This window comes from Mus caroli, unplaced genomic scaffold (assembly GCF_978045245.1).
Source record: "Mus caroli unplaced genomic scaffold, Mus_caroli_1 scaffold_1, whole genome shotgun sequence".
Lineage (NCBI taxonomy): Eukaryota > Metazoa > Chordata > Mammalia > Rodentia > Muridae > Mus > Mus caroli.
In genome coordinates this window covers 168,942,904-168,967,790 of record NW_028227256.1, presented here as the reverse complement: position 1 = coordinate 168,967,790, position 24,887 = coordinate 168,942,904, and the positions used below count along the sequence as shown (strand labels likewise).

Here is a 24,887-nt window from a genome sequence, read left to right as displayed (position 1 = left end):
TCCAATTGAGCCTCCTGAGTGCTGGGACAACAGGCATACATTATCCCACTAGCAAAGTGAAGCACTTCTGTCACAGATAGAAAATGTTAAGTTTCAAACCTGGGACCAGCAGCTGAGGTGTCAGTTTAATTTATCAAAGGAGGCCTGGCCCCCAGGCTTTCCCAGCATCCCTCAGTCTCAAGGGCTAGGCTGCCCTTCCCCTTATCTGATCCAGACATTGCTTATCTACTCTCTCTGCTCTTCCTTCTGCCTCTCTTTTGCTCCTTTTGTACTTCTGGCCTTCTGGCTGATGATCTTGGTGATAGGTGATTTGTCCACTGCCATTGAACTGAGCCAATTCAGATCACATTAACTGCAAGTTTATTAGGAAACCGCTCTCCGAAAGTCGAGCTCACTGCCCCCAGGGACTAAAGCCAGAGAACTCACCTTGGGGAAGGGAGAGAAAGAGAGGAGGGAGAAAGAGAGAGAAAAAGCATGTGTGCAGAAAGAAAAGAGGAGAGAGAGAGAGAGAGAGAGAGAGAGAGAGAGAGAGAGAGAGAGAGAGAGCAAAATGTCTGGATTATATAGGAAAGAACCTCTGGGGGCAGGGGGAGAGCAGTCCAGCCCCTGGGCTGGAAAATTCAAGGTTGGGGACAGGGTTTGTTAGGTAGGGACTAAGGAATGCTGGGAGAACCTGGAGGCCAGGTCTGCTTTGATATTTAAAATATGTGCTTCAGTCCCTTTTCCCGTTCCCCTCTCTCACTCTTCTCCCCCTCTCTCCACAAGGTTCAAGGTCATGACCACTCTGGACTTTCCCAGATATGTCTGCCCCTGGCTGTACTATTCTGTGTAACTATGTAACTATGCTCTTCTGCATATCTATGCTTGATATGTTTCCTAATGTGGCCTGATGCTGGGGAGAGGGTGTGCCATACCATGCTGAGGAACCCCACCCCACCCCCCAGGTACCAGCCATATTATGGGTCTAGTATAAAATGAAGTTTATTTTGGGGCAGCAGAGAAGGGGGGTTGAGAACGGAGTAGAGGCAGAGAAAGAGAGAGTGAGAGGCCAAACCTACTCCATCTTGGGACTGGCCTCCATCTTAAAGAAAAAAAAAAAAAAAAAAATCCTGAGAACTTGACCTGCAGCGGAACCCAAGCTGCACCCAAGTAGCAGAGAGGACCTCAGGGCTTGTCCTTGGCAGAGTTACTCCCTAGCTACTTCCTAGCAACCGTTAGTCAAAGATCAGTCTGATTGTTTCAGATGCACTTTCAGACCTTTGCGACTGTTTATCGTCTTGCTTCAGAGCACTCACTTGTTGGCTTGTAGTCATTCTATTAGATGCTTTGCCAGACTGGACCGCCCCTCCCTCACCCCTTCACTTTCTCCCATTTTCGTATAAGAACTTGTCCTGCTCCGCCTTCCCTTCCCATCCTGCTGTGTCAGGGTTGGGCTGGAGGAGAGTTCAAGCCTGAGCTTATAATAAAGAGACCCTGATGCTGCTATTACATCGGATATGGCTCTTTGGTGGTCTGGGGTTCACAAATGCCTCCTGGCACAAGGGGGGGGGGGGAGAGAGAGAGAGAGAGAGAGAGAGAGAGAGAGAGAGAGAGAGAGAGAGAGAGAGAGAGAGAAGTGGAGGTGGCTAAACCTTTTATAACGAGCCAGGCTCAAACCTGGCTGTTGCTAGGTAACTGTTGGGCGGAGCCTAGAAAAAATGCTAACAAAGCTCTCCCGGGCATGCTCTCCCTCTATCTAAAATAAACTTTCTCCAAAACCATGGAAGCCATGTCCTTTCCTTTCCTTTTTATTTCGTTTTTAGTTAATTAAAATATAGGAAATGAGGACTAAAGACATGGCAAGGAGATTAAGAACATCTATTATTCATGCAGAGAACCCAAGTTTCCTAGCACCCATATTAGGTGGCTCGCACCTTCTGTAACTCCAGCTCCAGGGGATCCAACATCCTCTTCTGACCTCCATGGGCCCTTGAACTCATGTACAAACACCCCAACACATACATTTATTTTTGTTTGTTTGTTTTGGTTTTTCGAGACAGGGTTTCTCTGTATAGCCCTGGCTGTCCTGGAACTCACTTTGTAGACCAGGCTGGCCTCGAACTCAGAAATCCTCCTGCCTCTGCCTCCCAAGTGCTGGGATTAAAGGTGTGTACCACCACAGCTTACTTTTTAAACAGTAAAAGTCAGCAAATAATAAGTAAATGATTCAAACAACTCACAAGTCTCAAGAAGTCCCTGAATCTTACAATGTTCACAAGGCCACTCTATCCCCGAACTTATACAAGCAACAGGGACACTTGTGAACAGAGCAGTTTCTGAAACATATAAGCTTCCTATAAGTCATTGCAGAGAGCTCCAGGGAATGTAGCTTCCATGAGTCACCACTCAGATTGGAGTGGGATTTGCAGTAATCCAGCTGTCTTTGAGTCATGTATGCTGATAGTGCGCTTTTTTACTATGGCAGTAGTTGCATGGGTCTTGCTACAGATAGTGAGACATAATTAAGGATATCCTATGGAGAAGTGGAACGTCCATTGTTGGGATAACCTACCCCCCCCCCCCCGCCCCATACACATAATGTCAGCTGGCTATGGATGTACGCCCCTGTATTGTCATTTCTCCAGCCCACAAGACCTGCTTTCCATATGTAAATGCTCTTGGCTTCATCACCTACCCCAAAAGATGTAAACAGACTGATCCACAATTCTCTCAGATTATTATGTTTAAAAAGCAAGCTGCCAAGGGGGAGGTCACATAGCCCTCAATTTGGCCAAAGGGCAGCACTAAGGGAAGGAGGACGTCAGGCTGCTGATTGGTTCAGAGCAAGTAAGGCGTGGAACCCCTCCCACTATGCTAATAAGCCTTTCATAGAAGAGAAAGAAGAGAGTTTCGGATGAATAAGGGGCTGGAGGCTGGTGCTGGAAGAACAGAGCCCAGCAATGAGGTAGAGCCGAAAAAGCAGTGAGGTTGAGACGCTGTGGCAGCCAGGTTCAGGTCCAGTCTACACGGTTAGCTGAGGGACTGCCCCCAGCCAAAAGGCTAACAGGCTTATACTGTACAGATGTCTCCCAGTCTTTATTATTAAACTCCAAGTGGGACCACCTCAAAGTGCCCACAATCGTCCACAGATGGAATCGTCACAGATCTGGTATCGAGTGACGTTCCTTCTTGATGAACTAGTGGGGTTCTCCAGATGAGTGTAGAGATCCCCTGAAATTGGTTAAAGATTTAAGCCAAATTTTATAATCCCTTACAGTAACACATGAGGTTGGAGAACATGGACAGGTTGCTAAAGAGGTCACGTGCTCACTGTTATGTGTAATAAAACATATGACTGGCTAACAGTGATTTCAGCTGGCTTAAGCAATCTCTACTTATCTATAGCCTCTGGAATGTTAGGTATTTTCCTGTTGGTGGCCCCGGTCTAGTGTCCTGAAACAGTTTGTGGTTTTTCTAGTAGAGTTTAACCTGAGGACAGGGCCCAGTGTATAAAACGGAGGCCTGCTTACAAAATGGAGTTTGTCAGGTCTAGTTGGGGCCCTTCAATTAGATAAGCTATTAAGGACCAGCACTTATCACCATCTGAGATCTGAAAGACACTAAAAGAAAAGACCGGTATAGCTGAAGGGTAGGTATAAGATGACATTTAATGTCCAGTTCATCAGGCCAGATCCTACTGTCTTTAGGAGAGTCAAAAAAGAAGTTGATTCAGTGGAGAAATCAGTAGACTTTGTGGGACTTTAGTGGCCTTTGCTGACATTTTAGTGGGGCGTGGACCTCGGGAGGTAGAAGGTCTGATAAATCTAAAAGACTCCGAAGGACATGTAAATAGGGTTTATAAAGTCCAAAACAATCAGGAGGAAGTAAAACAGGTAAGGTCTCTCTCTGTTGGAGTTACTCAAAGGCAAAACATGGTAAAATTTGTGTTGAGCGAGAGATCCTTAAAAAATTACCAGAGAGCCAAATGCTGGTAAGTTTCTGATATGCTTTTTCTTAGTTAGGGTTTTATTGCTGTGAAGCGACACCATGACTAAGGGCAAGGGCAACTCTTTTTTTTTTTTTTCTTTTGTTTTTTTTTTTTTTTTTCGAGACAGGGTTTCTCTGTGTAGCCCTGGCTATCCTGGAACTCACTCTGTAGACCAGGCTGGCCTCGAACTCAGAAATCCGCCTGCCTCAGCCTCCCAAGTGCTGGGATTCAAGGCGTGCGCCATCACTGCCTGGCTAAGGGCAACTCTTATGTAGGTCAACATTTCATTGGGGCTGGCTTACAGGTTCTGAGTTTCAGTCCATTATCATCATGGCAGGAAGCATGGCAGCATGCAGGCAGGCATTGTGCTGGAGGAGCTGAGAGCTCTCCATCTTGTTCCAAAGGCAAACAGGAGAAGATTGCCTTCCAGGCAACTAGCAAGGGTGAAGTGGAAACTTCTTTGGAAAGCCGGTTGTGTTGGAAGGTGTTTTGCTGGGGCAAACACATGAAGGAGTGTTTTCCTGAAGCAGACACAAGTGCAAGGGTGAATCACTAAAGCACACTCATTTCGCTGAAGCAGACACAGGTCAAAGGATGTTCTGCTAAAGTGAGCCTGTGAAAGGACACGTGATGAAGGATTCTACACGAATGTTTACAAAGTGAGTTCCAGGACAGCCAGGGCTACACAGAGAAACCCTATCTCAAAACAAAACAACTCCCTGTTAGCAGCTTTCCTCAACAGATAGCCCAGGGCTCTGAAATCTTGGAATTTTGGGGGTCTCCAAGGCAACTTCAATGTTACAGCTTCTTATCCCAATGTCCAGGATCCACACATGATCTTATGGGTTCCTCCAAAGGGCTTGGTTTACATCTCTAGCACTCTAGGGTCTGTTTGACTCCACTCTACTGATGCTGCTGCTCTTGGTGGTCATCCCATTGGTACTGGCATCTTTAATTTGCTGAAGTCTTTTACTGCAACTAGGCTTTACCAATAGCTTCTCATAGGTTCTGTTCATAGTGCCAAGCCTCTACTTCTTTGCATGACCCCTTCACATCTGGGCTGTCAACTGCAATTGAGGTTGCACCTTCACCAATGGCCTTCCCTGGCCTCTCACAGTGCCAAGCTTCAGCTGCTCTCCATGACACCTTCATGCCTTTAAAACCAATACCACTTGGGTAATTCTTATACATTTCCAGGTCCAGCTGTAGCACAAGGTACAATCTTGTTTATCTCTGGAACACAGCTTCTTTGTGCTTTCAGAAAATATTCCCAGAGGATTTCACCTCAGTGCTACTGGTCTCTTCATAATCACTGCTAATGTCTTGGCTCCAGCTAACTAGCATCAGTTGTCCCAGTAACCCCTTCTATTCTTGACTCTAAAGCCAGAGCCACATGGCCAAAGATGCTGAGTTCTGCTGCTTGCTGGGACTGGAACATAGCCTCCTTGTTCTATTACCTCATCACTAGCTTTCTGTTTTCCAACTCCTTCACTGCCTAAGTTTGGTTGTTATGGAAGTTACTAGGTAGACTGACTTTGAACCCAGTGATTCACATGGCTCTGTCTTCTAAATGCTGGGATTAAAGGCATGTGTCACCATGCCTGGACCTCAGCTTTTCTTCACCTAGAACTTTCTCTGTCCTAGGCTGGCCTTGAACTCAGAGATCTGCTTGCCTTTGTCTCCTTTGATTAAAGGTGTGTACCACCATGCCTGAGCCTAAGCTTTTCATGGCCACTATTACTCAAAATCTAGATCAGAACTCTGTGTCTTCCAGCCTTAAAATCTGAATCACAGGTGGGTCCTTCATTACTAGACTGTAGTTCGTTCCACAGGAAAAGTCCAAATGAAAACAATAACCAGGTAATGAAAATGCCTAAATATAACTATCCCTTATTCAACTGCAAAAGCACAAACAATAAGTTTAGCTGGGTGGAATCTTGCCCTGAGGTCTGTTACTCGCTTAATCTGTTTATTTCCTTTAATAAAGGATTCAGCTCCAGTCTACTTCCAGGTGCCTCTTTATTCTTTGTACCATACATTTTGTATTTTCCTTTCTCAGCTTGCTCCTTTTCATAAAAACACTCTTCATAAGAGTGAACTTTAGTAACCACACAACAGAATTTATACCAGGCTGTTTGAGACTTCCTTTGTCAAAGCAAATAAAAAGTCTCTTTACCTTAGCCTCAGGTAGACTCTTCAGACAGGGTCGAAAAGCAGTCACCTTCTTCACCAAAATATCACAAGAACAGTCTCTAGGCCCCATATTAAACTTCTCCTCTACTGGGCCAGGTCAACACAGTTCAAATCACCCTCAGCACCAACATCTTCCATATTCCTACTAGGATGGCCCATTAAACCCAACTTAAAGCATTCCACTGCTTTACAAATCCAAAGTCCCCAAATCCACATTCTCCCTAACAAAAACAAGGTCAGGCCTGTCACAGCAACACCCCAGTCCTTGGTTCCAATGTCTACCTTATTTAGGGTTTCCATTGCTGTGAAGAAACACCATGACCACGGCAACTCTTATAAAGGACAACATTTAATTGGGACTGGCTTACAGGTTCTGAGGTTCAGTTCATTATCACCATGACAAGAAGTATGGCAGTGTCTAGGCAGCCCTGGCACTGGAGGAGCTGAGAGTTCTACATCTTGTTCCAAAGGCAAACAGGAGAAGACTAGGCATCCAGGCAGCTAGGAAGGTCTTAAAGCCCACGCCCACAGTGACACAGTTCCTCCAACAAGGCCATATCTACTCCAAGAAGGCCATACCTCCTAATAGGACCTGTCCCTAGGCCAAGCATGTTCAAACCACCACAGACTTTAAAGTCTGAAACACACACACACACACACACACACCTGTTCTAGAGAATTTGATGATGTAAAGGGTTTAAACAATTGAGGTGTGACAGGCACAGAGAAGCAAAAATATACAACCTGGCTCCTCCTTGGGCCTGAGCCAGATTGAGCAACATAAGTCAGTCCTGTCAACACTGTTGGGCTACGAGGTAAATAGCAACTCATAATAGATAGCAGCGGCTCAGGATCAAAGGGATGGATAGCTCAAGGAAATGCCTGGATTTATGGGACTTGGTGGAGCAACGTTTCTCATACAAGTGATCATACCCAACATTGCAATTTTAAATATTTTTATTTTTTATTTATTTTTTTTAAAGTTAATTTTTTTTTAAAAGATTTATTTATTATATGTAAGTACACTGTAGCTGTCTTCAGACACTCCAGAAGAGGGCGCCAGATCTCGTTACAGATGGTTGTGAGCCACCATGTGGTTGCTGGGATTTGAACTCCTGACCTTCGGAAGAGCAGTCGGGTGCTCTTACCCACTGAGCCATCTCACCAGCCCCCTTAAAGTTAATTTTTTATTAGGTATTTTCCTCATTTACATTTCCAATGCTATCCAAAAAGTCCCCAATACACCCCCCCCACTCCCCTATCCACCCACTCCCACTTTTTGGCCCTGGCATTCCCCTGTACTGGGGCATATAAAGTTTGTGTGTCCAATGGGCCTCTCTTTCCAGTGATGGCTGACTAGGCCATCTTTTGATACATATAAAGCTAGAGTCAAGAGCTCTGGGGTAGCCGGGCGTGGTGGCTTTAATCCCAGCACTCGGGAGGCAGAGGCAGGCGGATTTCTGAGTTCGAGGCCAGCCTGGTCTACAAAGTGAGTTCCAGGACAGCCAGAGCTATACAGAGAAACCCTGTCTCGAAAAACCAAAAAAAAAAAAAAAAAAAAAAAAAAAAAAAAAAAGAGAGAGCTCTGGGGTACTGGTTAGTTCATAATGTTGTTCCACCTATAGGGTTGCAGATCTCTTTAGCTCCTTGGGTAATTTCTCTAGCTCCTCCACTGGGGGCCCTGTGATCCATCCAATAGCTGACTGTGAGCATCCACTTCTGTGTTTGCTAGGCCCCGGCATTGTCTCACAAGAGACAGCTATATCTGGGTCCTTTCAGCAAAATCTTGCTAGTGTATGCAATGGTGTCAGTGTTTGGAAGCTGATTATGGGATGGATCCCTGGATATGGCAGTCTTTAGATGGTCCATCCTTTTGTCACAGCTCCAAACTTTATCTCTGTAACTCTTTCCATGGGTGTTTTGTTCCCAATTCTAAGAAGGGGCACAGTGTATATTTATTTTTAATTATGTATTTGTGTCTGTGCATGTGAGTACAGGTGACAACAAAGGGCAGAGGCAGTGGACCCTCTGAAGTGGGAGTTATACATAGATGCTGTGGATATCATTTGGGTCCTCTGGATTAGCAGTGTGTGCTTCTAACTGCTGAGCTATCTCACCAGATCCCAACAGTGATATTTTATTTTGGGGGTGGGTATTTTTGGGACAGGGTTGGTCTGTGTAGCTTTGGCCATCTGGCCTGGAACTCACTTTGTAGACCAGGTTGGCCTTGAATTCAGAGATGTTCATGTCTCTGCTTCCAGAGCATTGGGATAAACAGCATGAGCCACCATTGCCCAGACTATTTGTTTTGTTTTGTTTTTGATGAAGGGCTTGATCAAAGTGATGAGGCCTTTTTGAACTGTATTGGCACTACTTATAATTTCTCTTTAAACATTAACTTAGCTGTCTAAGACATATTGACACTCATTTGAAACAGATAACTGTGGGCCTCCAGAAATGCTGCCTGCCCTCTGTAGACAGATTTTGTTACACAATTAGATCCCTTAAGGATCTTACAGATTGGGAAAAACAGTAAAGACAAGTTTAAACAAATGTTGTGAATAGCAGATGCTGTTTGTATTTTGATGCTAATTCCACTCTCCTGGGAGGGGTTGTAGACAAGGAGTCACATACTCAGGTGATTTCTTGTGAACCAATCATCTTAAAAATGAAAGAGCCAATCACTGGGCAAGTAGGAAGGACTTCCCGGTTGGACAGAGGAAGAGAGGAAGCTGGAGAGAGTTAGGTCTTTTTGGACAGGGATAGCTTAGGACAAGATGTAATTACTAGTGTCTCCTGGCTTCAGTGGCGGATCTGTCAGGATTCACCACCAGAGGATTTATATTTAATATGGTTTACAAAATTAGGATTTTAGTTGTTGCACACAGCAATTGAGTTACTGCTGTTTCTGAACTAAGCGTATGTTGCATTTTCCTTCACACAGTGGCTCGTCTGGGTTCAAGAGAGAAAGGGACAGCAGCGAAGCATGGTAGGTTTGCTTGATGGGCACCGCAAAAGTTTTAAAGCGTGGGGCTGGAGTAATAGTGACCGGCCAGTGGGAACCTAGCAGGCTGAGTGGAGAAGTTTTGGGAGCTTCAGGCCAGAGAGTCTCCACGAGATGAAAACAGACCGGCCATTGCCTGCCAGTGCATGGCCATCCAGGCCACTGGGGCAGCAAGTTGCTAACACAAGCGCAGGAACTAGCTGGTTCATTCTTTTTAATATTTCCTGCAACAAGCAAAGGCAGTCTGAACAGGGGACAGTAACCTGAGCTCATAAGGTTGTAAAATGAAACTTCACCAACATCTTCTGATTGGTTAAAATAAAAAGCCTATGGCCTATAGCAAAAAAACAAAAAACAAAAAACCAAAAACAAACAAACAAACAAAAAACAGAGTAACAAGGTGGGACGTCCAGGGACAGAGGACAACTCTGGAAAGGAGTCAGGCACAGGAGATTGGCCACCCAGACTGGGAGGAAGCTGGACATATGAAACTGATGAGAGACAACTAACCAGCCATGTGACAAAACTTAGTAGAAATGGGATAATTAGGTTATGAGCCAGAGGGCAAAAAGCCTAGCATAAGGCCTAGGCATTCTTAAATAAATATAGATGCCATGCCATTATTTGGGAACTGGGGCAGAAACAGAAGTGCCCACACTTACAAAACCAGGGACTGTATTTGGTCACAACTAAAAGAAGTCCATAGAGGAAAGAAAACCCTTGTGTTATTGTGGATGCAACATTTGTCGTCAGTTTAAAAAACCTATGGCTTTAGCAGGAAACAGAAAGTGGATGATCCAGGAGGCAAAGAGGATTCTGGGATAGAGCCAGGCACAGAGAGATTTGCCCGGGAAGATGTGAGGAGATGGCTGAAGAGAGAAAATCAAGAAGACCAAACAAAGAAACAAACAAACAATGTCTTTGCTAAACCCTCCATTTTGGGGCAGCTCTGAAACTGCCTGAGACAGGAAATGTCCCCAGCCAGGACTTCAGCTTGCATGTCTAATAAAGCCTGTAGGCTATGGAATTCTCATAACTTACTCATAACATCCTTTCATATGGCAAGCATGGAGATTCATGGTACAGTTTGTTTATGTGATCAAACTATCTTCTGAAGAAAGGCAGCTGTCTTTCACCTGCACTAAGATCAGGAAATCATCCTTAATTGATCTGTTCACCCTGTGCATTCCAACCAATCTCTTTATAGAACTGTATGTTGCTGGTAAGGTTTGTATATTACAGAATGGAAGGCCAGGAGGCAGCCTTGATAGGATTCACTCTGGAGATGCTCAGATGTTGAGACCTGCTGTTCCAGCTCCCTGCTTGATCCTGCCTCAACGGCATCATAGCTGTTTCCTCTAAAGACCGACTTCTGGGATAACTTCAGAACAGCTTGCTTGCTTGATCCAGCCTTTCAGACTGTTCCAGTTACGACTTTAATTAAACTCCAAGCTTTCTCAACATATAGAGACTAAATAACACATGCTAACATGCTACAGCTGGCTTTCTTAAGACTAACCACGTTTCTAATTTTTTTGGGCCCCCCAAAAGGAATTCTTTTTTTTTTTTTTTTTGGTTTTTTTTCGAGACAGGGTTTCTCTGTATAGCCCTGGCTATCCTGGAACTCACTCTGTAGACCAGGCTGGCCTCGAACTCAGAAATCCGCCTGCCTCTGCCTCCCAAGTGCTGGGATTAAAGGCGTGTGCCACCACGCCCGGCTCCAAAAGGAATTCTTCACTCCAATTCAGCAGGAAGCAATTATCAGAAGACTGTTGTACCAGTTCCTTAAGTTGAGGGTGGATAGCTTTGGTCATTTTGTGGGTTATATATTGTCATTTTAGAGGATGGTTACAAATAATTATGGTCTTGGACAAGAAGGAGGCAAAATAGGGAGGTTATATTCAGGGGTTTCTTTTCCCTTTCCTTTTCTCTTTCTTCCCTTCTTTCTTAGTTAAGTAAAAAATAGGGGGATACAGAAATATAAGAAACTAGACAAATAGGGTAGATTATTGAATCTACTCTTAAACCAAAAGAGATTTTATAGCCATAATCTTACATTGATAGAGATCTTTGTATTTTGATGCAAAAATGAGGTTATATTTTATTGTATTGGTAGGTAATTTTGAATATTGATACAAAGTATCACTATAAGCTTAATTTGTTTAGAATTTAAGAAGATATTTTAGGTCTAAGAAAATGTTTTTAGGATGGTAATGCAAATACAATAGAAAGTAGGTTAAGAACAAAACTTTAAACACACCTAAATAAGATAGATAATAGACTACTTTCTAAAGTTGCCAAATACTATGGACTGGACATTGTAAATGTATATCATACCTTATAGTTTTCATAATTGTTATAATTATGTTCAATTTATATTTGAAAGAAAAGAAGCCTTTTTTTTTTTTTTTTTGGTTTTTTGAGACAGGGTTTCTCTGTATAGCTCTGGCTGTCCTGGAACTCACTCTGTAGACCAGGCTGGCCTCGAACTCAGAAATCTACCTGCCTCCCGAGTGTTGGGATTAAAGGCGTGAGCCACCAGCCCATCGAAAAGAAGCCTTTTATTGGACTAAAAGGGGGAATTGTAGAGCGACTATCTGGAGTATCATGGATGCATCACCTGTCAATTAAAAAGCCTATGGCCTATGGCTTTGGCAGGAACAGAAAGGTAAAAGATCCATGAGGCAGAAAGAATCCTGGGATAGAGCCAGGCATGGGAAGATTCACCCAGGAAGATCTAAGGAGACAGGCACAGGGTACGTGAGCACAGGTAGCCAGCCATGTGGTCAAATGTACATTAAAATAAACGAGATCTTTTAAATTAGGATATAGTCACAAAAGAGCCTAGCCGTGTGGCCGAAGTAGCAAATAAATTTTGAGTCTAAAACTTATTTCTCGGAGTGTGGGGATGGGAGGAAGAATGAAAGCCTATCTTTCCTAGAAGTCTATGCCAGCTAGGGGAAGCACAGCACCTCGGGAAGGGAGATTGAAGGTGTGGCTGTGCCTGGAAGGGTTTAGAAGAAACCTGTAGGAGGAGCTTTCAAGATTGATTGCAGGAGGTGTTGTGGGTGAGATTGCAGGAGGTGTTATTTCGAGTACTTTGAAATCTACAAATGGAGTCAGAGATGAACGACTACTTCTCAGTTAAGGGGAGTGGATATAAGGCCTGACTGGATCTCTTCAGAAGAGGGAAGAAGGGATACAGGGTTACAAGCAACGACAGAAAGTGCCTAGACACTGGCTCAGCCAGCAGCTATGAAGATCTGCAGCCGTGAGTGCAGATTAGACTGGACTACTAGACTCAGAAACACTAGACTGAGACAATGTGTGACTCTGGACCAAAACCACAGGCCAAGCTCCAGGAACTGACTGAGGCAATGCAGACTTCAAGACCAAACTACTGGACCCTGCAGAGGCTGGGAATCGAACCCTGTATATTTCAGACATAGGACAAGAGAGGTCCACTAGAGAGAGGTGTAGTGTGATTTTTCTTGTGAGCCAGACCTTTTTAAAGGACACCCCCCCCCCCAGTTGCTAGTCAACTGACGCATTAGGAATTTGTAGCTGTTTGAACTGCGTGCTCCTACGGGCTTCAGGATTGGTTGTCTCTTGAATGCCAGGGAACAGGATGGGATATGAATGCCCAGGCTGAGAAAAGGCAGCGGGCTAGCAGAGTCGGGAGAGAAGGCAGTTGGTGCAGAAGATATTGTTAGGAGACAGGTGAGCCAGGCATGAGGAGAGCAGATTGGATAAACATTATAGTACGGAACTTCTACTGTTGGGGAAAACTGGGGGAACGGACTCGCAGACTGTTGGGGTATTGACAGAAGGGTTGGTAGAAACATTTGAAGGGGCTGAGTTAGAAAGTGGGAGGAAAGCCGGGCGTGGTGGCGCATGCCTTTAATTCCAGCACTTGGGAGGCAGAGGCAGGAGGATTTCTGAGTTCGAGGTCAGCCTGGTCTACAGAGTGAGTTCCAGGACAGCCAGGGCTACACAGAGAAACCCTGTCTCAAAAAAAAAAAAAAAAAAAAAAAAAGAAAGTGGGAGGAATGGTGGTGAAAGGAATGAGATTTAGGGATATTCTCTCTCTCTCTCTCTCCCTCCCTCCCTATCTAGTGTTAGTAGTGAATGAATGAAACCCGGAGATAAAGGGTTGGGGGGAAAACCAACAGAGTAGAAAAGAGACAGGAAAGTCTGTAGACATTCTGAGACAGCCCGGTTGTGTGTGGGAATCTGGAGGTGTCAGCGGCGTTAGGGTACAGTTTGAAAGGTGCAGGAGATGCAAGGCCAGGAATCTATGGGAGGGGCCGGGGGCGAGACTGCAGATCCGCAGGCCGGCACACAGGCAGTGTGTCAAACACACTGGCAGCAGCCTGTCTTGCTCCAGGAGGCAGTAGCCAGGGGCTTGGGGGGAACGCTTCCTGGTAGTATAGTAGACAGAATTTGGCGCTCTCACAACTCCGGCCCAGGTTCGATTTCCAATAAGGGAAACGTCTCTTCTTCCTCTCGGCAGCTTGTCCTGCCACCCCGCTCCTCTCTCCTGACACCTCAAGCAAGCTCCCTTTTGACCAAGAGCCCAACAGTCCAAATGCGCACGCACCATCACACGTGGCGCTCTCCCGCAGGGGTCTGCAGGCCCGCACACAGGCAGTGTGTCGAGCACACTGGGCAGTAAGGCTGTCTGGCTGTCTGGTTACAGGAGGAAATAGATAGGTTTTTTTTGTTTGTTTGTTTGTTGTTGTTGTTGTTTTGTTTTGTTTTGGGGGGGGGGTGAGGACGCCATACCGCCATATCACCTGCAAGCGGACTTGACTAGACCGGGCGTACAGGCTCCCACCAGTCTGTCTATGCCAGGTACACAAGCTGGGAATCGAAGTTTAGACGCTGAAAGGTGCCAAAATCCCTCCAGGTCCCGGTCCGGATCCTCCCGCCACAAATCCCTGCCTTACAGGACACAGGAGCACAGCTGAATCGCAACAGTATCTCGTGATGACATCAGGGAGTGATGTCCACAGCCCCTCCTCACCGCTCAGAGGCCGGTTCTCCAAGCTCGGCAGGGGTAGGAGGCCCGCAAAAAGGTGGTCACCAGGGCTGCAGATCCGAGTCGTGGTGTCACCGGGTACTGGAGGCTTTTGGAATGCATCGCAGTACAGAGTGAGAGGTGCTCAGTGGATGAGTACCAGACTGTCGGTCCTGCATGGCGTGGAAAACTGGTCAGCGTCCATGAGTCCAAGTCCGCAAGGTCTTCATTGGTATAATGTTCAGTATACACGTCTGTAACGCGGGAGTTAGGATAAAATCGGAGACAAGGACACATGTTGTCGTTTTTTGACACATAGGCGTGCCGGGGTCACTGACCCTTCAACACTAAAACCAAGACAAAAACAAGAGGACACAGGCAGGCACCGAACCCCGGAGTCCTCAAAACCGGGTTGGCCTAAGCAAGAAGCCACTGCGCCCCAGAGAAAAGGCGTGTGCGGTCCCCATGACGCCCCTACTAAGCCCTCCGATCCCAACCCCAACCGCGGTGGGCTCCCCGTGTGCCCGAACGGGCGGCGTGCGCCTCTCTGGGCTTGAGCGGTGTGCCAGGCCTGTCTGGGTGGTGGCCCCGGGGGCGCTGGCTGGCAGCAGGCAGGAGGCGAGAGCGCCCCAGAGGAAAGGCGAGTGCGTGCCAGTGCGCTAAGCCCGAAGCAGGAAGCGCGCGTGAGACGGCGAGGAAAAGCGCGGAGCGGCGGAGCCGTGTGTGTGGTCGGGGTTCGGGCCACGCGGGCGTGCGCAGGGAGGGAAGTCAGCGGTAGGCGTCGTGGTGGAAGGCTCTGGGCACTGTCCGGAGTCAGTCTGTCAGTCGGCGGCGTCGTGTGGGCGCCGTCCCAGCGGTGCAGCGTTGGTGGTATAGTGGTGAGCATAGCTGCCTTCCAAGCAGTTGACCCGGGTTCGATTCCCGGCCAACGCAGGGTGCCCACTTTTTGCCAAGGTCCCGAGCCCTGGGGGACCCTGCCAGGCGCCTCTGAGCTTGTGCTTGTCGCCAGGCTGCGCTAGCGACCGAAGCCCAAGCGCCAGACCTTTTTAGGTTGGGACGGGAGGGAAGAGAAGAGGCAGGGGCAGCGGTGCCTAGTCCGTGAGGTCGCACCCTGTTTGGCCGCAGAGACGGGGGGTGGGAGGGTGGGGGGGTGGGCGTGGGTGTCGGGGTGTGGGTATAGGTGTGGGTGGGGGCAAGAGGCAGGGCAGGTAGAGGCGCGGATTGCGGAACGCCCAACGCCCAAGGCCGAACTCCAGCCTCCTAAGGAGGGGCTAAGCATTGGGCCGGCTTGTAGTAGCCCGCCCAAGTCCGCCAGGCGGGCGAGCAGTGTGTCTGCCACGGTGACGGAGGGGCTGTGTGTCTGAGTGTCTCCAGGAGTGGGTAGCCGGGGCCGTCGGGCCGACGCTCCCTGGTGGTCTAGTGGTTAGGATTCGGCGCTCTCACCGCCGCTGCCCGGGTTCGATTCCCGGACAGGGAAGCCTCTCTTCTTCCTCTCTGCACCCTCACTTCCCCAAACCTCGCTCCTCTCCCTCGCTCACTTTTGCCCAAAACCAACGCACACCAACAACAAACACAACTCGACCATTAGCGCCTGGCGCCGTGGCACGCGCACACGCACACACACACACACACACACACACACACGCACGCACGCACGTACGCACGCGCGCGCGCGCTCCCACGACCCGATACCCCATAGACGTCTTCCCGCTTCAAGCTCTCCCTGTCTGCACGCTGCCCATTCCTTTCCCACACTACCACTCCGGCCCAGCCTCTCTGCCCCCACACACCAAATTTGCACCTCTCCACTACAGACTCGTTGCTTACCCTGCAACCAAGACTACACACCCGCCCCCATCACAAGCGGACCTCTTCACACGCCGCCCGGATTACAAACACTCGTCCACTCATGTCACTCATGGAGCCTCAACAGGACTCCATCTCCTCCTCATCGCCTGCTCTTAGGTCTGGAACAAACCCTCTAGCTAGCCCGCCCCACCTGCCTCATGGAGCAACTGCATCGCATGCAGAGCATGCATCGCGCGCATCCCATGGGCCCAGTCAGCTTTCCCCAATAGTCACAAATGACCGTCCAGTTCAAGCATCTGTAGCGATTTCATTCACTTCACACACACACACACACACACACACACACACACACACACACACAAACGCGCGCGCGCATTAATCTTTTATATATACCCACATATATGAACATATAACCATATATGATATGTATAGGTTTATATCTATATCTATCCATCAATGCAACACATACAGACACACACACACGCACGCGCACACACACAACTCTGTGTATTATGTATATTTGGGTTTTTGGACTATGTATAGGAGATGTCGGAGAATGGAATACGGTGCTGGTGGTGGTCTTGGTGGTGGTGGCGTTGGTGGTGGCACGGAGAGAGGGACGGTTGCAGGGTTGGAAGGGGTTCCAGTGGGCAATTGTTATTGCGAGGCAGATGTCCGCTGCAGAGCCACAAGCTCATGGTGTGGTTCCCGCCCCCCCCGGCCCCCCGACTTCACAGGGACCGCCATTGGGTGCGAGGCGAGTCACGGTTTCCCACGCAAGCCCCCAGAGCGGTTTGGGCGAGCAGAGGATATTCGGGGGGTCGTAAGGCCACTGTTTCTCGGGATCCTGGTGTCGCTGGCCACAGTGGCGGATGTGAGTCGGGAAAGAAACCTTTGCCCAGCGGATGCGTGCCCTGCCCGGTCGCCTCCGTCCTGACCCTGCCAGCCCAGTGCCCGATCCTGAGTGCTGAGCGGAGGACTGTGCTCCACCTCAATGGGTAGCATGGTGAGAGGTGCCAGCAGATCCTGCGGGCAGCACAGACAGTGCTTATTCCGACCCGACTCCACCCCATCCCTGCCACCAAAGGCCGATTCCTGGGCACCAGGGGGCACCAGTCGGAAAGGGCATCCGGAAGGGACTGTGCGGCAGGCCTCGGGGCAGCCATGTAGGGAGAGAAGGTTGTGCGAAACAGACACCGGGGTGTGCGCGAGGGGGTCGGGGGGGGGGCGCAGCCTACCCTAGCAGGTGTCCAACAGGCGGCTGGGGTTGGGGTGGGTGTGGGTGTGGGGATGAGGCACATGCCGCCTGCAAAGATGCACGTTCGGTTCTGTTCTACTTGGGGTTTGTCAAGTTGACAGCTCAACTTGTGAAGAGGGACTCTGAATTGAGAAAAACCGTCTCCAAGGTAGGCAAAGTCTGTGCGGTAGGGTCCAGAACAGTCAGGAGTGGCTGTGGAGCAGCTCGCTGAAGGTTGGGATCGTGTTGGGATGGGGGAGTTGCAGCAAGGACCTGCTACCCCTGCGCAGGTGGTCTGGAGCAGTGGAATTCCGGTATGCTCCTGACATCTAGAAGAAAGGTAACAGCGAAGTCATTGTGTTTCACGGTGTCTTGGGTAGACAACAGAAGGGAGATTTGTTCTCAGAAAATCCTTTGACTTGGAAACAATCTTTGCAGAAAGCCGAGATGGTCTTCTCTCATCTAAGTGGTTGTTTTGGGGAAGGAGCCTTACAGCCTTGAAGCCAGTTCTGGGTCACAAGACAGTCTTGGCACACCCAGAAGGCCTTGCATGATTAAAGAAAGTCATCTGAGTAGTCACAAATGAGTGTCCAGTTCTAGCATACGTAGTGTAGTGATTTCTCCTTTCATTTAACATACACTCTCTCACACACACACATTAACTTTTTGTATATACCCACATATATGAACATATAACCACATATGATATGTATACATATATATCTATATCTATCTATTAATACACACACACACACACACACACACACACACACACACACAGGCGCACACTGATGACTGTACCCAGTAAGGACAAAAGTTGCAGGGACCTGCTGTTTTTCTTCATGAACTCTACATACACACAAGGCTAGGGACTTTGTGACAAGGAGGAACGTGCTTTAGCCTCCTCTGCCAAGGAAAAGGAAGAGATCCAACGAGTTTTGTGTAGCGATCAAGAAATATGCTGTTGTGTGGCTGGCTATTCCAGGGAGGGTTAGGTCACTGAGGCGCAACTTCTCTGCTGCCTGCAAGGCGGCATCTTTGGCATATCCATCTTGGAGTGACCCTCTTTCTCTGCTCAGAACACTGACAGTCCTGAGCTGTGAGGAAAGCAGGTGGAGCAAGCCTGTAGGGAGAAGCCCTCTGTTGCATCACTTCCTTCCTCTGTGCTCCTTCCTGGGGTTTCCCTCCTGGAGGGACTTCTGAGCCAGCCTTAATTAAGGTGAAACAAGCACTTCCTTGTCAAGGTTGCTTTGGGTTATGGTGTTTGACCCCAAGAACAGAAACTCTAGCTCAGACAGAAATTGGTACCAGGAGTGGGGTATTGCTGGGACACACCTGGCAGGTACCTCTTTGGGGAGGGTGGAGGGACTTTGAGCTCTGGGCTGGAAAGGCTCAAGATGGATGCTTCCAGGCAGCTTGGAAGGACGTCTGGAGAGCAATGGAGCTGACAAGACGGAAGGGAGGCAAGACTCGCTAAGGTGTTTTTATATCGATCCCAACCCCCCTCCCCAGACCCTCAGAGGGCATCTTGGGAGTCCCTGATAGACTCTGCTGGGGCCATTTGGGGTTCTGAGTCAAGAATCTGTGGTCCAGATCAGGCGGGGCTGGAGAATCATCCGTGAGTAGTGAGCAGGAGAGCGGATCCACCAAGGTGAGACCTCGCCCGTGCACGGACAAATCATTGATGGTGCTCAGCTGGAGCTGAGAAACAAGCCACGCTTAACAAGCCGGCAGCATACTGCAGCCAACCCCCCTGGGACTATTTCCTGAAGGCTCAAAAGACAGGTGCCAAGTTGCATGGGTGCCCAGTGTGCATCTCATGCTAGCCAGTCTTTTGAGAATGTGCAGGAGCCAGCCAAACTGTGATGGATGGAAGGCATGAGGGAGGATGGATGCCAGAGAGCAGCTGAGGATTGGGGATGCACGGCGGGCATGGGTCCTGCAGCCTGATCCCAGGCACGGACTGGGGTGCTTCAGCTCCTGTTCTTTCCAAGACCTCCATACAGGACCAGCACACCCACCCAATAGCAGCAACAGCAGCAGGAGGAGGAGCAGCATTAGAAAGAGCATCAGCCATTAGACAACCATCACCAGCAGCAGCAGGTGCAAACAAACAAACAAACAAACAAACAAACAAACACCTGACCAACCGAGGCATCCCTATTAAGTGCTGGGGAGGCAGCAGTTGCAGTGTAACAACCCTGGGTGCGACCATCAGTGACGGTCATTGAGGGACCTGTAAGGGAGGCAGGGCTTGGCATGGAGGACCATGGAATCAACTGTTGGCACTTGTGCTTCTCATGGCTGTGCTATGTGTGTGTGTGTGTCCCTCTCTCTTGCTCTGTTTGTCTATCTGCATGTGGTCTTTGTGTGTGTCTCTCTTCCTCACTGTCTCTCTCTTCCTCTGTCTCTCTCTCTGAGTGGGTGCTCCCAAAGTCATGCGTGGGTATGTATCTTTCTCTGTCTGTGTGTCTCCCTTGTTGCATATCTGTGTGTGTCTCCCTCCATCTGTCTCTGTCTGTGTCTCTCCCCCACGCCCTCCCTCTCCCCTTCCTCTCCCCCTGCCCCTCCCTCTCCCCCTCCCCTCCCCTGCCCCTCCCACCCTCTCCCTCCTCTCTCCCTCCCCCTGTCCCCTCTCTAGCTCTCCCTGCTCTCTCCCTGCCCATCTCCCTCTCCCTCCCCCTCCCCCTCCTCTCCCCCTCTCCAACCCCCTCCCAGTTCTCCTCCCCCTCCCCCTCCCTTTTCCCTCCCCCTTCCATCCCTCCCCCTCCCTTCCCCCTCTCTCCCTCTCCCTCTCCCCTTCTCCCACTCTCTCCCTCTCCTCCTCTCTCCCCCTCTCTCCCCCTCTCTCCCCCTCTCCCGCCCCCTCCCCCTCCCCTTGCCCTCCCCCTCCCCCTTCCCCTCCCCACCCCCCCTCTCCCTCTCCCTCTCCCTCTCCCTCTCCCTCTCCCTCTCCCTCTCCCTCTCCCTCTCCCTCTCCCTCTCCCTCTCCCTCTCCCTCTCCCTCTCCCTCTCCCTCTCCCTTTTCCTGTGTGTGTCTGTGTGCATGCAGGAGTACTTTCAGAAGCACACCCCACCCATTGGGCAGAGAGGGAGTAGTGGACCGGAAGGATGTGAGGTTGGGCTCTAGCAGGATGAAGACACAGAAGAGAGTTGTCTGGTTAGCCAAGTCCACATCCCAGAGGAGGAGGAGGGGGTATGCCCAGCACTGTAGGGAGGGAGCCTGTAGGTGAAGGTGGTGTCAGGTTTAGATGGCTCAGTGGGTAAGAGCACCAATTGCTCTTACAGAGGTCCTGAGTTGAATTGCCAGCAAGCACATGGTGGCTCCCAACCGTGTGTAATGGAATCTGATGAATGTGGTGTATGCGGTGTCTTCTGTTGTTTCTAAAGAGAGGGAGAGTGTACCTGCAGGAAACAAATATATAAATCCTTGAAGAAGAAGAGGAGATTGTAGAGGGGAAAGCATAAGAAGGTGGTGGTGGTGGTGGTGGTGGTGGTGGTGTTTGCTGTTGCTGCAGGCGAGTGGGTAGGCTGAGTGTGTCAAGTGATTGGAAGGAGCCTCTAGGTAGTTGTTGTGAGAATGAAGAGAGGCGAGGCTTGCAGGCCAGAGAGTGTGTGCCAAGTGTCCCTGTGGGCGTGAAGACCAAAAGGGACTGGACTCTGCATGGGCCGGGAATCGAACCCGGGCCTCCCGCGTGGCAGGCGAGAATTCTACCACTGAACCACCCATGCCCTGTCTACAGCCATCACCTGATGAACTCTCAGCCTGTGCTTCCTGCCAGGACCCAAGACCCATTAGCACACGTTTTCCCCCCGACAGAGCCTAGGCCGGAAATGATGCATGCATGGATGGAGAGGTGCGTGGATGGATGGAGGCATATATGGATGGATTCACGGACGGTTGGTTTTGGTTGGGTTGGTTGGTGGGTGGATGGAAGGATGCATGCCTGGATGGATGGATGCACCGGTCAGGGGAGGCCGCGCCAGAGGGTAGGAGAGTCCGGGCCCCGAGCTGAGGTCCTGGGGTGAACCCCGACAGATCCAGATCTGTGGCACCCACCAAGTTTGGGAGGCGAGGAGCGTGGAGGCGCTGGAGAGGTTGAGGATGGAGGCAAGAGATGCGGTGTGTGGGTTGGGGTGCGGTGCGGTGCGGTGCGGTGCGGTGCGGTGCGGTGCGGTGCGGTGCGGTGGAGTTGGGGTGGCAAAAGGCGAGGCTGTCAGGAGTGGGATTCGAACCCACGCCTCCAGGGGAGACTGCGACCTGAACGCAGCGCCTTAGACCGCTCGGCCATCCTGACGGCGGTTTGGGCTCCAGGTCACTCGCCTGGCAGGCGTCCGGCGCCCACGCGCGCGCCCGCATGCGGACTCGACGCGCAGGGGCGCCCGGGCTGGCGTGGGGCCGGCCGCGTCTGGGTGGTCAAGCTGCGGGCCTAGCCCGCCCAACTCAAGCCTGCTCCGCCTCGCCCGGTGCCAGCGCGTTGACGTGGAGACTCTGCCAGGCGCCAGAGTCCCTCCGGGTCCCGGTCCGGATGCCCGCAGCCCAGCAGGCAGGCAGGCCCGCAGGACCAGGTGTGTGGCGCCAGCCTCTGGTGATGCCGTCGGCGAGTGATGCGGGCAGCCAGGCGTCAGCGCTCAGAGGCCGTGTCTCCAGCCCGGCGGGGCGGCAGGGGTCCAGCCGCACGGTCCCCCAGGGCTGCGGGTCGTGGTCCTGCTGTTGTCGCCGGGTCCCGGGGGCTTATGGGTTGCGGTGGAGTGTAGAAGAAGAGGTGGGCGTTGGATGAGACGGAGGTTGTGGGTCGTGTGTGTCGTCGTAGACGGTCGGGCGACGGTGCGTGGTAGTCGGCGTTGTCCTCGTTAGTATAGTGGTGAGTATCCCCGCCTGTCACGCGGGAGACCGGGGTTCGATTCCCCGACGGGGAGACGTAGCGTCCTTTTTGGAAAGACAGGCGGCCCCCGGGCTACTGTCCCTCCCACCCCAGCCCCACACGCAGACCCAGACGATCCAGCCCAGCACGGTGTCCTCCAGCAAAGCCGCCCCGGAGCTCTCAAACCCTTTTTCTGGCCGCTCGCCCAGCGCCTGGGGCCTGCCAACACGCTCCCCGTCCGCCCCTGGCGAGCCCTCCCATCCCAACCCCAACCGCGGTGGGCTCCGCGTGTGCCCGAACGGGCGGCGTGCGCCTCTCTGGGCTTGAGCGGTGTGCCAGGCCTGTCTGGGTGGTGGCCCCGGGGGCGCTGGCTGGCAGCAGGCAGGAGGCGAGAGCGCCCCAGAGGAAAGGCGAGTGCGTGCGAGTGCGCTAAGCGCGAAGCGCGAAGCGCGCGTGAGACGGCGAGGAAAAGCGCGGAGCGGCGGAGCCGTGGGTGTGGTCCGGGTTCGGGCCACGCGGGCGTGCGCAGGGAGGGAAGTCAGCGGTAGGCGTCGTGGTGGAAGGCTCTGGGCGCTGTCCGGAGTCAGTCTGTCAGTCGGCGGCGTCGTGTGGACGCCGTCCCAGCGGTGCAGCGTTGGTGGTATAGTGGTGAGCATAGCTGCCTTCCAAGCAGTTGACCCGGGTTCGATTCCCGGCCAACGCAGGGTGCCCACGTTTTGCCAAGGTCCCGAGCCCTGGGGGACCCTGCCAGGCGCCTCTGAGCTTGTGCTTGTCGCCAGGCTGCGCTAGCGACCGAAGCCCAAGCGCCAGACCTTTTTAGGTTGGGACGGGCGGGAAGAGAAGAGGCAGGGGCAGCGGTGCCTAGTCCGTGAGGTCGCACCCTGTTTGGCCGCAGAGACGGGGGGGTGGGAGGGTGGGGGGTGGGCATGGGTGTCGGGGTGTGGGTATAGGTGTGGGTGGGGGCAAGAGGCAGGGCAGGTAGAGGCGCGGATTGCGGAACGCCCAACGCCCAACGCCCAAGGCCGAACTCCAGCCTCCTAAGGAGGGACTAAGCATTGGGCGGGCCTGCAGTAGCCCGCCCGAGTCCGCCAGGCGGGCGAGCAGTGTGTCTGCCACGGTGGCGGAGGGGCTGTGTGTCTGAGTGTCTCCAGGAGTGGGTAGCCGGGGCCGTCGGGCCGACGCTCCCTGGTGGTCTAGTGGTTAGGATTCGGCGCTCTCACCGCCGCGGCCCGGGTTCGATTCCCGGTCAGGGAAGCCTCTCTTCTTCCTCTCTGCACCCTCACTTCCCCAAACCTCGCTCCTCTCCCTCGCTCACTTTTGCCCAACACCAACGCACACCAACAACAAACACAACTCGACCATTAGCGCCTGGCGCCGTGGCACGCGCACACGCACACACACACACGCACGCGCGCGCGCTCCCACGACCGGATACCCCATAGACGTCTTCCCGCTTCAAGCTCTCCCTGTCTGCACGCTGCCCATTCCTTTCCCACACTACCACTCCGGCCCAGCCTCTCTGCCCCCACACACCAAATTTGCACCTCTCCACTACAGACTCGTTGCTTACCCTGCAACCAAGACTACACACCCGCCCCCATCACAAGCGGACCTCTTCACACGCCGCCCGGATTACAAACACTCGTCCACTCATGTCACTCATGGAGCCTCAACAGGACTCCATCTCCTCCTCATCGCCTGCTCTTAGGTCTGGAACAAACCCTCTAGCTAGCCCGCCCCACCTGCCTCATGGAGCAACTGCATCGCATGCAGAGCATGCATCGCGCGCATCCCATGGGCCCAGTCAGCTTTCCCCAATAGTCACAAATGACCGTCCAGTTCAAGCATCTGTAGCGATTTCATTCACTTCATACACACACACACACACACACACACACACACACACACACACACACACAAACGCGCGCGCGCATTAATCTTTTATATATACCCACATATATGAACATATAACCATATATGATATGTATAGGTTTATATCTATATCTATCCATCAATGCAACACATACAGACACACACACACGCACGCGCACACACACAACTCTGTGTATTATGTATATTTGGGTTTTTGGACTATGTATAGGAGATGTCGGAGAATGGAATACGGTGCTGGTGGTGGTCTTGGTGGTGGTGGCGTTGGTGGTGGCACGGAGAGAGGGACGGTTGCAGGGTTGGAAGGGGTTCCAGTGGGCAATTGTTATTGCGAGGCAGATGTCCGCTGCAGAGCCACAAGCTCATGGTGTGGTTCCCGCCCCCCCCGGCCCCCCGACTTCACAGGGACCGCCATTGGGTGCGAGGCGAGTCACGGTTTCCCACGCAAGCCCCCAGAGCGGTTTGGGCGAGCAGAGGATATTCGGGGGGTCGTAAGGCCACTGTTTCTCGGGATCCTGGTGTCGCTGGCCACAGTGGCGGATGTGAGTCGGGAAAGAAACCTTTGCCCAGCGGATGCGTGCCCTGCCCGGTCGCCTCCGTCCTGACCCTGCCAGCCCAGTGCCCGATCCTGAGTGCTGAGCGGAGGACTGTGCTCCACCTCAATGGGTAGCATGGTGAGAGGTGCCAGCAGATCCTGCGGGCAGCACAGACAGTGCTTATTCCGACCCGACTCCACCCCATCCCTGCCACCAAAGGCCGATTCCTGGGCACCAGGGGGCACCAGTCGGAAAGGGCATCCGGAAGGGACTGTGCGGCAGGCCTCGGGGCAGCCATGTAGGGAGAGAAGGTTGTGCGAAACAGACACCGGGGTGTGCGCGAGGGGGTCGGGGGGGGGGCGCAGC

The 24,887-nt window shown here is 51.4% G+C and overlaps 6 non-coding genes across 6 annotated transcripts; 4 read left to right on the top strand and 2 right to left on the bottom strand.

Moving 5' to 3' along the window:
* Positions 1–15,045: 15,045 nt before the first annotated feature.
* On the top strand, positions 15,046–15,117 carry Trnag-ucc (transfer RNA glycine (anticodon UCC)). The gene has a single exon. It is a non-coding gene; the product is annotated as a tRNA-Gly (tRNA).
* A 5,774-nt stretch (positions 15,118–20,891) lies between these two features.
* On the bottom strand, positions 20,892–20,962 carry Trnag-gcc (transfer RNA glycine (anticodon GCC)). The gene has a single exon. It is a non-coding gene; the product is annotated as a tRNA-Gly (tRNA).
* Positions 20,963–21,445: 483 nt separating this feature from the next.
* Trnal-cag (transfer RNA leucine (anticodon CAG)) lies at positions 21,446–21,528 on the bottom strand. Its single transcript has one exon. It is a non-coding gene; the product is annotated as a tRNA-Leu (tRNA).
* Positions 21,529–22,078: 550 nt separating this feature from the next.
* On the top strand, positions 22,079–22,150 carry Trnad-guc (transfer RNA aspartic acid (anticodon GUC)). The gene has a single exon. It is a non-coding gene; the product is annotated as a tRNA-Asp (tRNA).
* A 576-nt stretch (positions 22,151–22,726) lies between these two features.
* Positions 22,727–22,798, top strand: Trnag-ucc (transfer RNA glycine (anticodon UCC)). Its single transcript has one exon. It is a non-coding gene; the product is annotated as a tRNA-Gly (tRNA).
* A 479-nt stretch (positions 22,799–23,277) lies between these two features.
* On the top strand, positions 23,278–23,349 carry Trnae-cuc (transfer RNA glutamic acid (anticodon CUC)). Its single transcript has one exon. It is a non-coding gene; the product is annotated as a tRNA-Glu (tRNA).
* The last annotated feature ends 1,538 nt before the right edge of the window (positions 23,350–24,887 follow it).